We start from the raw sequence: 12495 nt of genomic DNA, 5'->3' as shown, positions 1-12495 counted from the left end.
ATTCAGCTCACTCCCTGTCTTAGGGTTCTTGGTTTCGCAGACACACAGACTCACACTCTGTCTCACCCACACAGACTTACTCACACAGACTCACACACACGGTTAAGGTCCAGGCCAGAGACTCCAAGGTGTTCTGTGAAGTTAGCCTGGACTCTAAGTTTTACATTTGATTTTGGCATTCGGGTAAGCATAAGTTGTTTCACTCAAGGTATGATTCAAGTGATCCACTAGGAAGCTTTATCAAAGTTTATTTAAGAACCCAGTTTGAATATAACAAAAAGAATTAGAATAACTTTTAGCTATTACAAGACTTAAACATGACACGGTATAATTCTTCACAACTAATTTTCTCTGTTGTTCTAATTTAAAAGCAAACCTCATAGGCGTACACCCTTCTTCAGAATTAGTTAGCATTAACACAAGTCTGCTCACGTGATAATAGATTTCTAGCTTTTAACACCAATGGATAGAAATCCAAACAGCAGCTTTCAGAGAAGGATATATCCTCAAGACAGCAAAACAGAGAAGTAAACCTAGTCTCTCATAGCTTCTAGTCTTCAGACTTCTGAGATAGGAGAGGATAAGTCTCTGCAGCTTCTAAAACAGCATCTGAAAAACTAAGCTGGAATTCTCTGTGAAAACATAGCTGCCCCCAGTCATATGACCTGACCTGACAATAATCCTAATCAAGCTCTACTCTGCAATCCCAGGGGACACTAAAACAACGGAACACTGCATTAGTTCAGATTAAAACAAACATTATGCCAATTATATTGCTTCAGTAACAATAGAAGACACCAGCTGCAAACAAAACGGCTCCAACAAAATGCCAGGGATTGCTCAAAACATCCTGCAGAGAAACATGTGTAAAATACATTTCTTAAAGACACAGTATCCTCACAACACAGACTCACACACAAACAGACCCACTCACACACACACACACACTCACACTGATTCACTCACACTGACTCACTCACACACTGCCTCACTCACTTACCCACACTCACACGACTCTCTGACACACACACTCACTCACTCACTCACTTACACACACACATACGCACACTCACATACACACTCACTCACTCACTCATCCTCTGTTAGGGCCCAGAAGAGTTGCACATTTTACCTCTGAGGAGGAATTTGGGACACTGTGATGCTGCCAAAGTGCAGTTCCTCACTCCACCCTGTCGGAGATGCCAGCCCCCTGGGCAGGGGCAGGGCAGATGCTGTGATGTTGCTCACGACGTCCCCAGCCCGTTCTGCCATCTTGACCACTGTATTCCTTTAGGAGACCAGCACCAGTGGGGAGGGTGAGGAAGAGAAAGTGTGGTCAAAGATGGAGAAATGATGCTCCACAGCTAATCACCTTCACATTGTTTGTTCATCCAATCACTGTTCCTCTCACCAGTGAGCCTATCAGCGGCAAATGTTGGAGAGAAGCAGGCTGTGATTGGAGGAGCCGTTCCTTGCAGATCTGTCTCTTCCACTTCCCTGTATTTTGAACAGTGTGTGGGTTGGATGGAGAGGCAAGGCGGGCCAGTGTGTGGGTTGGATGGAGAGGCAAGGTGGGCCAGTGTGTGGGTTGGATGGAGAGGCAAGGTGGGCCAGTGTGTGGGTTGGATGGAGAGGCAAGGTGGGCCAGTGTGTGGGTTGGATGGAGAGGCAAGGTGGGCCAGTGTGTGGGTTGGATGGAGAGGCAAGGCGGGCCAGTGTGTGGGTTGGATGGAGAGGCAAGGCGGGCCAGTGTGTGGGTTGGATGGAGAGGCAAGGTGGGCCAGTGTGTGGGTTGGATGGAGAGGCAAGGTGGGCCAGTGTGTGGGTTGGATGGAGAGGCAAGGTGGGCCAGTGTGTGGGTTGGATGGAGAGGCAAGGTGGGCCAGTGTGTGGGTTGGATGGAGAGGCAAGGTGGGCCAGTGTGTGGTCTGGATAATGCTGATCTGGAGCATAAACACCACCATAGGCCTGCTTCTAAACTGTAAATTCTATTCTGTTTCATTTTACTTAAAATGAATTTCCCTTGCAGATCTCTATATAATGGGTGTGAGTCTGATACAAGAAGCTATGGTTCCTGCTGCTCTATAAAGGAAGCCGCTTCCGGGAGGTAGTTTTAAAACCTGTACTGTTGCTTTGTTCTTTTAAGATGCCTGGATCAATACATGGTGGTATGTTATGAGAATTAGAGTATTCCGGTGAGGAAATCAAGCATTGATTGTTCCTCTGCCCAGGTCCTGGGTTACCTCCCACCTCCCACAACACCCCAGACTCACGCAGCCCTACAGGCAGCAGCCCCGCTAGGAGTGACCCTCAGAGAGGGCAGCACCTGCCTCCTCATTGGCCCCTGCCAAAGATGTCACTCTCTCTCTGTCACCAGTCAGTACCAAGGCACAGCTCGCTGCAGAACAGGAGCAGGCCGATTGTTCCGATAGGTAGCAAGGGGATCGACACAGTTCCAGCTGAGAAACACATCGCAGCTTCAGCTACTCTACCTCTGCCCTCCTGCATACAGCAGGTGGATTACACACTCACACCTGCACTGTCTGTGCAGGTACGCATTGACACATGTACAGATACACGCAGGCACACGGTTATTTTACAGGACTAATAGTCACAGAAATCTGGAGTTCAAATCCCACCTTGGCAGTTTAAGTGTTTGAATTATTTTAAAAACATCTACAAAAAAAAAACTAACATCAGTAAAAGGTTACTGGACCAATAAGGTGTCTGGTCGTTTCAGGTAATTATCACTTCAAAATTCTGATATCAGGTTGTACACTCTCCCATTAGTAGCTGAAATAGAAGAATGTAATTGTCTCTGTTTCAATGGGTGATGGTTGTTCTTTGGTCTCACTGAAAGATGTACAAATATATGAGTAGGTTCATGTTGCTATTGGGAACAGGGGTTTGAACTGGGGCAGTTTTGTGCCGCTTCCTTTACTAATAATCCAAAGAATGGGATTAAACTCCTGCAGTAGGCAGTTTGAGAATATGAATTTGGATTTTGAAGATCTATAACTAGGAATTCTCCTGTCCCACCTGCCACGGGAATCGCAGCGGGCGGGGTGGGGCGGGGAGGGGGGTGGGGTTGCGGACCCCGCAAAGGTCCATTGACCTCGGGCGGGATTCTCCGGTTTTGGGGCGAGCGAGGCTGGAGAGTCTCAGTGAAAATGACGCTGATGCTGCCATATTGTCAGAAACCTCATTAGGTTCCCTGATGTCTTTAGGGACAGGAATCTGCCATTCTTATCTACTCTGAACCAACGTGTGACTCCTGTCTCAGTATTGCTGATCTGGCCGAGTAATCAGTTGAGTAATCTCACTGATAACAAACTGCCCAAAAAGTTTCAGTGATTTAGTCCCACACATCCAGGGATGATGTTTGCCAGTGAAACCCAGAACCTAAGAATTAATTTAAAGAATATACATGAAACCCTTGTACACCCCCCCTCCACTTCCTCCCAGCTCCCCTCCCCCTCCCATTCCCCTACAGCATCATACCAGTGTTCCCGTTCCCCCCCCGCCCCCCCCGGATTTTCCCCCCCCCGCCCCCCCCGGATTTTCCCCCCTCCGCCCCGCCACCCCCCGCATACCCCTGCAGCATCACACCAGTGTCTCTGTCGAGTCAGGCAGGAAATATTCTTACACCATCACAGGTCGAGCAGCAGCTTGATGGCAAGGTGCTTTTTAAAGAAGCCCTCCTCTTTTCAGAGCCCCTCCCTCTCCAGGCCGGAGTAACAATGAGGAGGGTTGGTTACATTTCCTCTCTGTTTAGGTGTGGAGTGCAACGAATGCAGAGGCTCCCCTCACAGTTTGGATTTATGTCTGGATGAGCAGTTAGGGAATGGTTCACTGGCCTGGTGTCAGCTGCAAGTCCGTGGATAGGTCTCTGACTGAAATGCAGGCTGAGACTCCCAGTGCAGGACTGAGGGAGTGCTGCACCATCAGAGGTGCCATGTTCTGATGAGGTGTTAAATAGAAAGCCTGTCTGCCCTCTCAAGCAGATGTAAAAGATCCCATGGCACAATTTCAGAGAAGACCAGGCGAGTTCTTTCTGGTTTCCTGGGATAATATTTATTCCCTCGACTAACACATTATCTGATTATTAGCACATGCTGTTTGTGGAATTCCTGCACTTCAAAAAAAAAACTTTAATGGCTGTTAAAGGAGTTTTGGGATGTCCTGTGGCTGTGAAAGACCCGAGAGAAATACAAATTATTTTTCTTTTGTAACTCCAGATCAACGCATTCCGGTTTCAATGTTATTCATGCCCCGCTCCATTCAGTGCAATCCACTGGTAATAGTAACTCCCAGGACAGTGGAAAATAATCTGCAAGCAACTTCAACAACAACAACTTGCATTTATATAGTAAAAAGCAAAATACTGCAGATGCTGGAATCTGAAACAAAAACAGAAAATGCTGGAAAATCTCAGCAGGTCTGGCAGCATCTGTGGGGAGAGAATAGCGCCAACGTGTCAAGTCTAGATGACCCTTCGTCGGAGCTGATGAGAATTCCCAGCACTTACTGTTTTTGTTGCATTTATATAGTGCCTTTAATGCAATAAAATGTCCCACGGTACTTAATTCACAGCAGCATTATCAAACAAAAGTTGGCACTGATTCACGTTAGGAGATATTAGGGCAGCTGTTTCAAAGCTTGATCAGAGAGTTAGGTTTTAAGGAATGTGTTACAGAAGGAAAGCAAGCTCGAGAGATTTAGAGGCCTTAGGGCCCAGGCAGCGAAAAGTCACCAATCATAGAATCCCTACAGTGCAGAAAGAGGCTATTTGATCTATTGAACCTGCACCGACAGCAATCCCACTCAGGGCCTATCCATGTATTTACCCCGCTAATCCCCCTGACACCAAGAGCATGGCCAGTCCACCTAACCTGCACACCTTTGGACCAATGTTAGAGCAAATACAATTGTGCAAAGCGTCAGAACTGGAAGGTCAAAGAGGTAGGTGGGGCTGAAGGAGGTTTTGGAGACTGATAGGGGCAGTAGAGGGATTTGAAACCAAGGATGAGAATTTTAAAATCCATACAAGCAGCAGGAGGCAGGTTTTGGTCTGTGCCTGTTTATGAACCCAGTGAAAGATTTCAGTAGCAGATCTACCATCTGGTGGAGTTGATTAAAACCTTGTGTTACTGATTGTTCCACAATCAGCAGAGGGAGTTCGCACCCTCAAATGACTCACAACTCCCTCGGTTCCAATTTGACTGAAAACAGCAGCTGCGACCCTCACATGTCCGCTGGTGTCAAAAAGCTCTGTCTCTTCCTCACTCTATTGCTCTCTCTCTCTCACCATCAGTTTCTTTCTCTTTCTGTCGCTCTCTTCCGCTGCATCACAATTGCTCTCTGTCACTCACTCTGTCTCTGTTCTCATCTCTCTCTCTGTCCCTCTCTCTCTCTGTCACTCACTCTCTGTTTCTCTTTATATCTCTTTATCTCTCTGTTTCTATTTCTCTTCCATCTCTCTTTCTCAGCCCATCTCTTTCCCCCTCTGTCTTTGTCTCTCTCTCTTTCTTCCAGCAGTATTCATCTGCTAGCTGGTTCGAAACACAGTTTTGGACCAATCCTTGACGTGTGACTTTTGATGTCAGAGGGAAAAGCTTCTCCTATCACACGAGTGAGTCAAGTTGCAGTAACACATTTGTCATCTCTACTTCTTACACTTTTCTGTCCCCAAGTTTCTGATAGTCCTTTTCACTGTTCAGCACCCATTTTCCAGTCAGATGTTTTGCTGCTTTTTCATCCTGAAGAATTTTGAATATTTATTTTTGGGCTGTGAAACTGGCTGGTATTTATTACCCATCTCGAATTGCCTTGCAAAGCTAGTGGTGAGGCTGCTTTCTTGAACCACTGCAATCTTAGCTTGTTTGGTAGAACTGAGTGGCTTGTTCGGTCATTTCAGAATCAACCGCATTGTTGTGTGCCTGGAGTCACATGTAGGCCAGACTGGGTAAGGCTGGGATTCGATTGCCTAAAGGATGTTAGTTAAACATTTTGGTTTTTGGAATCTGACAGCCTCATGGTCATTTTTACTAAGTCAGATTTAATGTGAGGTAATAAAAAACCTGAATTCAAATTCTCAAACTTCCAAAGGTGTGATTTGAACTCATAGCCCAGGGCCAGAATTCTCCCACCTCGCCGTGACTGGAATTCTCCAGCCCCGCTGCTATGAATGGAGATTTAGCTGAGTGCCAAATTGTCCATTCTTGCTGGCAGCAGTAGCAGGCGTGAATGGCCAGAGAATTCTGTCCTAGATCATTAATGCTGTTATAAAACCACAACAAGATTGCAACATCTTAAACTCTTTTTCTCAGCAGCAAAGTGAATCTATTAATGAAGCTAAACAATAAATATCCCCAACTAAAGTTGACACTATAAATGTTCTTTTTTGCCACTGAGTCTGATATCAGAATTGAGGGTTAGGAACTATCGGGAAAGGGTGAACAGATTCTCTGGGTTATTGGTCCAGGGAATCATCACAGCATTGCTCTGTTATGCCGAGAGAGGGAGGTCAATGCTGAGAATTTAACACCACAGTTTGATCAAAGAATCCTCATTCTCGCTATTCTGTAACTCAAACACAGTCCATCATCCCTGCTCTGTGTAATGTTCTCCCAGGCACGGTTTGATATCATCTGTTTTTATATATTACAGTGACAAAGAAATTATTGTTTTAACCTCATTCTTAGCTCACTATTAGCAGAATTTTTATTGGAAAGACACAAAGCAATACAGTGAGTGAGAGAGAGAGAGAGCAGGTAGCTAACCCAGTCATTTTCAAAAAATATGGTCACTTGCAGCGATCCTTGTAAATAAATACTGAACAACATCAAAGTAAAACGAGATGAAGTCTGGTCATCAGTCCCCAGACAGGTAGGAACAGCAAACCATTCGAGGTGCCTTTCATCTGAATGTTAATGAAAGCGCCAGTATTTTGTCTGTGTGCTACAGCTGTCATTTGTACACAGTGTCCCCAGCTGATCTTTAAGCTTCTGTATTACAGGCTGCAGGATCCAATTACACATGCATTTTAAATTTATCTGCTATAACATCACTCCTGTGTAGGATCAACAGTCAGACCAGGGGATTGTGAGAGGCCGTGAAATAATTAATCTTTAAACTGATAATGAGCAAAGATAGGCCAAAAGTATTGGAGCTTTAGCCAGGTTTATTTAGTTCTCTCACTCAGAGGCACTCAAATCCAATGTTAATTTTCCTCTCTCTCAATCTCTCTCTGTCTCTTTTCTGTCACTCTTTTATCTCTCTCTCTTTCTATGCTTGACACTGTTCTATTGTTCAGGGGATCAGAAACAGGTGAGTGAGAGAGTGGGGCAAATTCCAGTGCCAGTGTTGGAACTGGAGCCAGTGCCAGTGTCAGAGATATTGCCAGTGCTACTTTTACTGCCAGTGCCAGTGTTGGAACTGGAGCCCGTGCCAGAGCCAGTGCCAGTGCTACTTTTACTGCCAGTGTCAGTGTCGAGTGTGGCTGTGCTGCCTTTACTGCCAGTGACACTGGTGGAGCCAGCTGCCATTGGACCCAGTGGAAATACTGAAGCCAGTGACAGTGCTGGAGCCAGAGCCAGTGATGATGTCAACAACACTGCAACTGAGCACCCAGTCTGAAGAACGATGTTTATTTGCTCCACTCTCTCACTCACCTGCTAAACAAGCTGGTTTCTGCTGAAGTTCAGTTCCAACAACATGAGCAGTATTCCAGCAGCCAGCTGGAGTGTCCAGTGTCTGTGTGAACTGAGCCAGTGACTACTGTCTGGCTATTTGACCATGGGGAAATGGGTGGGGATGGAACAGTGGAGCCCAACCTCCAGACGCTGCTAATGATCAGGAGTAGGAATCCCGGATTGGCTCCTGCTTTGTTTAGCTCAGGGATCCTGAGGCTAATGATAACATGCAGCATCTTGCAGCAGCTGACAGAGACACACACCCGCCTGCTCACACAGCCAAACTCTTCACCAGGTTAAACAATGTCAGCTATCAAAGGAAAATTACCCAGCAAGCATCCACAACCTTCTGTTCCCCAGCCAGTGAGAGCTGGCAGCTATTTGGTCATAAGTGTCATCAGAAACAATCCCAATCCTGTTCTCACCCAATGACTACATGTTGGAACTTTCCAGAAGGGTTATTGCGAAGTGAGCTGGAGAAGGAGACCCTGTCCTTCCTTCCTTCCTTCCTTCCTTTGAGCACAGGGTATTCCAAATGCAATAAACACTGACCAAAGAGATAGTGGGTGCTGGTGACAGAGGGAGTGGCTACTGGCGCTTCATCCCCCGTTTCTACTAAACCCAGCAGACAGGGGAGTTCCCACTGGGAAAGCATTAGCGACGATACAGAAGACAACAAAAAGCAATTGTCACAACTGGCTAATTAAACCTGAGTGCCAGCAGTATCCTTAAAAACCAATCTTATCCATCGTTTTAAATTTGTATAGCGCGGTGCCTTAGCAACCCTGGACACACATTATATATGCAAAGGATTTGAAAATCTGGTGTTCACTGACGTATGAGACTGTAAATGAGCCACAGGATATAATGAATTCACTTCCCTGTCTGATAATAATATTATAATGATCTAATTATATTATTATAATGATCTAATTATAATATTATTATTTTGAGCTTCTGTTTAAGGCAGGAATTTCCTGTACCTGCTAGAAATGGACGTGATGTAGAAATGTGGAAATAAAAAGCCTCCACACCCTATTTGGTTCCATTAAGTAGGTGCATTAACATCCTGAACTTCAACCCCCACACAGACTAGCTTTTCCTGGACTCCATACCGAGTCTGCGCTGCGCTGGATCACCCCATCCACAGAGGGGGGTGCATTCATTGTCCACAGCCACCAGTGAGTAAGAGGTGGGATCTATCCGGTAACCTCAAAACGCACATGTGCAGAGAAAACGGAGTTTAGCCGTAATTCCTGATTAAGTTAAATGGTAGACTGGTACTCAATGTCTAGACTTACACGTGGAGGATGGCCAGTTAGTATGCTTGAAATTGTGACAGTGCCTTTGTGAAATGAATTGGGAAGAGATTGGATATACAGTAAAGATGAGAAACCGGTCATTTATATAGCACCTGTCACACCCTCAGAATGTCCCAAAGCACTTTACAACCAATGTATTTTTGAAGTGTAATCATTGTCGCAAGATAGAAAACACAGCAGCAATCTGAGAATGATCTGATGATCTGCTTTAATGATGTCAATGGAGGGATAAATATTGGCCAGGAGACTACCCTGCTCTCCTTCAAAATAGTCCTGTGGAAACTCTGCCATCCACCTGAGGGCAGACAGGGTCTCTCAATTTAATATTTCACCTGAAAGGCAGCACTTCCAACAGTGCAGCATCCCCTCAGTACCACACACAGTATGCCAGCCTAGATTAAATATTTAGATCTTGGCAGTAGGACTTGAACAACTTTCTGACTCAGAGGTGAAAGTGCTACTCAATGAGCTACAGCTGATACTTCCCTACTGGAGTTCTGGAACTTTCCAACCAGGCTGTGGTTTCCTATATTTTCATTTGTTTAATCTTTCAAGGGGATGCGTTGGCACAAGGTTGGGACTGGATTTTAACAGTAAGAAGTTTAACAACACCAGGTTAAAGTCCAACAGGTTTATTTGGTAGCAAAAGCCACACTGTGTGGCTTTTGCTACCAAATAAACCTGTTGGACTTTAACCTGGTGTTGTTAAACTTCTTACTGTGTTTACCCCAGTCCAACGCCGGCATCTCCACATCATCACTGGATTTTAATGCAAGCTCCCTGTACAGGACCCAGGATTCCTTGCTGCTCCGATTTATTAGCTCGGGGGAAGAACTCCACAAAGTGCCAGGGAGAGTGAGACACAAACATTGGAAATATCTTGTTCAATTATAGGCAGATTAGCTCCAGTCTGAGCGGCCTTCCCACGATCCAATATCTACCCTTTATTCAAGGTGAGGCACAGAGAGAGAGTCTGAGATTCAGGGCACACCAAATCCTCTTTCAGAACACAAGAACACGAGAAATAGAAGCAGGAGTCGGCCACCAGGCCCTTCAGGCCTGCCCCATCATTCAATATGATCATGGCTGATCTATACCGGCCTCAGCTACTTTGCTGTGCTATTTCCTCTATTCCTCGATCTATCAAATACTTATCCACCTCCACTTTAAATATTCCTTACGATCCAGCCTCCACCACCCTTTGGGACAGAGAATTCCACAGATTCACCACCCTCTGAGAGAAATTCCTACGTACCTCAGTTTTCAATGACCGGCCCTTTATCTCGTAGCAATGTCCCCTTGTTCGAGACTCTCCCATGAATGAAAACATCTCACCATCTACACTGTAGGTCAAGAAATTGTGATCACACTGACACTGACCTGTTCTACTGGGAGTTATATTGAAGTCTCGCAGGGACAACTGGTTTTCACATGAGAAAGGATCAGACTAACTCTGGAAAGTGGGATTGCCAACTCTACAGCACTGCCAGGGATTCTCAGGAATTGAAGATTCCCATCGAGAGCACAGCTGGGAGCACACCTGGACAGAAAGCCAAGGAGATTCAAACAATTTTTTAAAGCCATTTTCTTTGAAATTCTTCATTTATTAAGTTTGACAATATTGGAGGTGGCAGAATAAAAGGATGATAGACTGACAGTTAAAAAGCATCCAACAGTAAGAGCCTTTTCACTTTCTGATTGGTGGTAGGGAAGAGGATGGATGTATCGAGCAACCAATGGCATGGGTGTGGGGCGGGGCAGAGGGGAGGCCGGCAGTCATGTGATTCATTCAAGAAGACCCTACTTGTTAATGCTCAAACACACACCAGTGATGTCGATGGGTGCGGCGCTGAGCTGAAGAAGTCCCTTCAGCCCATTCAACCTCACTTTTAGCCCAACACTAGCCCTGCAATCTACCAGTTTTCTCATCAAGTGAAAGGCTCTGGTCTCACCCACCCATTCCTGGCAAACCCATTCCATTTCTATCACCATTTGGTTCTGAAAAAAGGTCTTTGATCTGAAATGTTAATTCATTCGCCCTCCACAAATAATTCCAAACCTGCTGAGTATTTCCAGCAGTTTCTGTTTTTATCATGTCTTCCAGATGCTGCTTTTTCTTTGTATAAAGAAATGTTCCTTGATGTCTGACCTCACCTTCAAACCCTGACATTCTGGTATTTCTTAAATGTGTTGTCCTGGCCTTCTTTTCTCGGTACTATTACAAGCTAAAGACCTGCAATGACATGCCGAGGGAGTGCTGCACTGTCAGAGGTGCCGTCTTTCAATAAGAAGTTAAACCTGTCCACACTCTCAGACAGAAGAACAGGGTAATACTTTGCAAGGTCAGGGCCAATATTTATCCCCCAACCAACATCACTCTGCAGCAATCTTCACAACCTTAGCATGTCCCAAAGTGTTTTACAGCTGATGAAGTGAATGGAAAAGTGTTAGGTACTGTAGTAATATTGGAAATGTGGCAGCCAATTTGTGCACAGCAAAATCCAACAAACCGCAACGTGATAACCGCAATGACCAGAGAATCTGTTTTCATGAAAACTCATGTCTCTGGCTTCTGACTCAGAAAAGAGAGTGCAACCCACTGACTTTCACTGGGATACAGTTCCACACACACTCTCACTGGGATACAGTTCCACACATACTCTCACTGGGATACAGTTCCACACATACTGACTGCACAGGGATATGGTTCCACACATACTGAGTCTCACTGGGATACAGTTCCACACACACTGACTCTCACTGGGATACAGTTCCACACACACTGACTCTCACTGGGATACAGTTCCACACACACTGACTCTCACTGGGATACAGTTCCACACACACTGACTCCCACTGGGGTGCAGTTCCACACACACTGACTCACTGGGATATAGTTACGCACACACTGACTCTCACTGGGGTACAGTTTCACACACACTGACTCTCACGGGGATACTGGTTCCACAGACACTGACTCTCACTGGGATACAGTTCCACACACACTGACTCCAACTGGGGTGCATTTCCACGCACACTGACTCTCACTGGGACACAGTTCCACACACACTGACTGTCACTGGGGTGCAGTTCCACACACACTGACTCTCACTGGGATACAGTTCCACACCCACTGACTCTCACTGAGGTACAGTTCCACACACACTGACTCACTGGGATATAGTTCCACACACACTGACTCTCACTGGGATACAGTTCCACACACACTGACTCTCACTGAGGTACAGTTCCACACACACTGACTATCACTGGGATATAGTTCCACACACACTGACTGTCACTGGTGTGCAGTTCCACACACACTGACTCTCACTGGGATACGGTTCCACACACACTGACTCTCACTGTGGCCATTGTCTCAGATGGGATGGGAAATTGGAGAATCTGTAAAAGTAAAGGCCTCTCCAAATTCCAGCACCCCCCCATGTGTCTCTCCCGTGTATGTCCGCCTTCGCCCC

Source organism: Mustelus asterias, chromosome 11, assembly GCF_964213995.1.
Source record: "Mustelus asterias chromosome 11, sMusAst1.hap1.1, whole genome shotgun sequence".
NCBI classification, from domain to species: domain Eukaryota; kingdom Metazoa; phylum Chordata; class Chondrichthyes; order Carcharhiniformes; family Triakidae; genus Mustelus; species Mustelus asterias.
Note: the sequence above shows the minus strand (reverse complement) of the source record.